This window comes from Wolffia australiana, chromosome 7 (genome assembly GCF_029677425.1).
Source record: "Wolffia australiana isolate 7733 chromosome 7, ASM2967742v1".
In the NCBI taxonomy this organism is placed as follows: domain Eukaryota; kingdom Viridiplantae; phylum Streptophyta; class Magnoliopsida; order Alismatales; family Araceae; genus Wolffia; species Wolffia australiana.
The window spans coordinates 8413831-8416409 of NC_135841.1; positions in this window are offsets into that span (position 1 = coordinate 8413831).

The window sequence follows — 2579 nt, forward strand, 5'->3', positions numbered from 1 at the left end:
TAAATTTCCAATCCAAATAAAAAACATTTCAAATTTTTATATCACTAGATTTAATTTAACTTATTAGGCTCACTTTCTCTCTTTAGAATTTTATCCCCTAATTCAAAGAGTGATAAACCGCGATTTAAAGAGCCAATTCGTATCAAAATAGATTTCAAATTTTAATATCACTAAAATTTGATGTAACCGATTAGGCTCACTTTCTCTCTCTAGAATATTGCGCCCTAATTCAAAGACTATTAATGCCTGATTTAAAGCTCTAACTAAAATTGAGAAGATTTCAAAACCACATATCACTAAAATTTGATGAAACCGATTAGGCTCACTTTCTCTCTCTAGATTTCAGTGCTCTAATCTGAAGACTGATAATGCATGATTTAAATTGCCATTTCAAATAAAATTACATTTCAAATTTTAATATCACTAAATTTTGATGTAACCGATTAGGCTCACTTTCTCTCTCTAGAATATTGTGCCCTAATTCAAAGACTATTAATGCCTGATTTAAATATATAACTAAATTTAAGTACATTAAAAAACCACATATCACTAAAACAAGTTAAAACCGATTAGTCTCACTTTCTCACTCTAGATTTTGGTGCCCTAACCCAAAGACTGATAATCCATCATTTAAAGACCCAATCCTAGTAAAAATACATTTTAAATTTTAGTATCACTTAACTTTGATGTAACCGTTTAGGCTCACTTTCTCGCTCGAGATTTTTGTACCCTAATTGAAAAACTCTTCATGCCTGATTTAAATTTCTAATCAAAGTCAAGAACATTTCAAAACCACATATCACTAAAACTTGATAAAACCAATTAGGCTCACTTTCTCCCTCTAGATTTAGTGCCCTAATCTGAAGACTGATAATGAATGGTTCAAATTGCCAATCCAAATAAAAATACATTTCAAATTTTAATATCATTAAAATTTTAATATCTTTATGCCTCATTTAAATTTTTAATTAAAATCAAGAACGTTTGAAAACCACATATCACTAAAATTTATTTAAAATAGTTTGGCTCACTTTCTCTCTCTAAAATTTTATGTTCTAATTTAAAGACTCTTAATGCCTGATTTAAATTGCCAATCAAAATAAAAATCGATTTAAAAATTTGATAGCACTAAATTTTGATATAACCCTCTAGGTTCACTTTCTCTGTCGAGATTTTTGTACCCGAATTGGAAGATTCTTCATGCCTGATTTATATTTCTAACAAAAATCAATAACGTTTCAAAACCACATATCACCAAAATATTTTAAAACCAATTAGGCTCAATTTCTCTCTATAGCATTTTGTGCCCTAATTTATAGACCCTTAAAGCCTGATTTAAATTACCAATTAAAATAAAAATATATTTGAAAATTTGATATCACTAAAACTTGATATATCCAATTAGGTTCACTTTATCTCTCTAGATTTTTGCACCCTAAATAGAAGATTCTTCATGCCTAATTCAAATTTCTAATTAAAATAAAGAACGTTTCGAAAACACATATCACTAAAATTTTTAAAACCGATTAGGCTTACTTTCTTTCTCTAGAATTTTGAGCCCTAATTCAAAGACTTTTAACGCTTGATTTAAATTGACAATAAAAATAAAAATACACTTAAAATTTTGATATCACTAAAATTTGGTGCAACCGATTAGGTTCACTTTCTCTCTCTAGATTTTTGTTCCCTAATTGGAAGACCCTAAATGCCTGCTTTAGATTTCTATTTAAAATCAAGAACATTTCAAAACCACATATCACTAAATTTTTAAAAAAACTATTAGGGGAAATTTCTCTCTCTAGAATTTTGTTCCATAATTAAAATACTATTAATGCCTGATTCAAATTGCCAATTAAAAAAATTATTTAAAAATTTGATATAATCGATTAGGTACACTTTCTCTCTCTAGATTTTTGTACCCTAATTGGAAGACTCTTTATGTGTGATTTAAATTTGTAATTAAAATCAATAACGTTTAAAAACCACATATCACTAATTTTTTTTCAAACAAGTTAGGCTCACTTCTTTCTCTAGAATTTTGTGCCCTAATTCAGTGACCCTTTATGCCTCATTTAAATTTCTAATTAAAAATAAGAACATTTTAAAACTACATATAACTAAAATTTGTTAGAAACAATTAGGCTCACTTTCTCTCTCTAGAATTTGGTGCCCTAATTCAAAGACTCTTCATGCCTGATTTAAATTTTTAATTAAAATAAAAAATGTTTTAAAACTACATATAACTAAAATTTGTTAAAAAGAATTAGGCTCACTTTCTCTCTCTAGAATTTTGTGCCTAAATTCCAAGGCTCTTAATGACTAATTTAAATGGCCAATCAAAATAAAAATACATTTACAATTTGATATCACTAAAATTTGATATAACCAATTAGGTTCACTTTCCCTGTCTAGATTTTGTACCCTCATTGGAAGACTCTTTATGCCTAATTTAAATTTCAAATTAAAATCAAGAACATTTTAAAACCATACATCACTAAAATTTGTTTAAAACAATTAGGCTCAGTTTCTCTATCTAGAACTTTGTTGTAGAATGCAAAGACTCTTAATGCCTGATTTAA